A 424-nucleotide genomic window follows, 5' to 3' on the forward strand; every position below is an offset into this window, starting at 1 on the left:
GCTGTGTGTTGGACCTCTATGGAATCACCCAGAGATAATCATGACCGCCACAGCACAGGTCATTGAAATATGCTCAAAAGCTTCCAAACCGTCCAAACTTTGCGCCCAGCTAGACCTCGTGGCGCAACGGTAGCGCGTCTGACTCCAGATCAGAAGGTTGCGTGTTCAAATCACTTCTGGGTCAGGTTCTTTTGGATTGCAAGCTACTAGCTTTCCATTGCTTACGCTGAGGAATCTTCTGGCACGTCATTAGACTGCAAGAAGGCCGGGGCCTCGAGCAGTGACTGCAATGTTGTCGAGCTGTGATGGCCGAGTGGTTAAGGCGTTGGACTTGAAATCCAATGGTGTTTCCCAGGGCAGGTTCAAATCCTTCTCATAGCGCATTCTTAATGTGTAGGGTGCCAGTCTGCGCTTTCTTGCTTGT

General features: G+C 50.5%; 2 non-coding genes across 2 annotated transcripts; both read left to right on the forward strand.

Annotated features, from left to right (window-relative positions):
• The first annotated feature begins 112 nt into the window (after window positions 1–112).
• On the forward strand, window positions 113–184 carry TRNAW-CCA. The gene has a single exon. It is a non-coding gene; the product is annotated as a tRNA-Trp (tRNA).
• Window positions 185–299: 115 nt separating this feature from the next.
• TRNAS-UGA lies at window positions 300–381 on the forward strand. Its single transcript has one exon. It is a non-coding gene; the product is annotated as a tRNA-Ser (tRNA).
• The last annotated feature ends 43 nt before the right edge of the window (window positions 382–424 follow it).

The sequence above is a fragment of the Nanorana parkeri genome, unplaced genomic scaffold (assembly GCF_000935625.1).
Source record: "Nanorana parkeri isolate BGI_ZX_2015 unplaced genomic scaffold, ASM93562v1 scaffold4448, whole genome shotgun sequence".
In the NCBI taxonomy this organism is placed as follows: Eukaryota; Metazoa; Chordata; class Amphibia; order Anura; family Dicroglossidae; genus Nanorana; species Nanorana parkeri.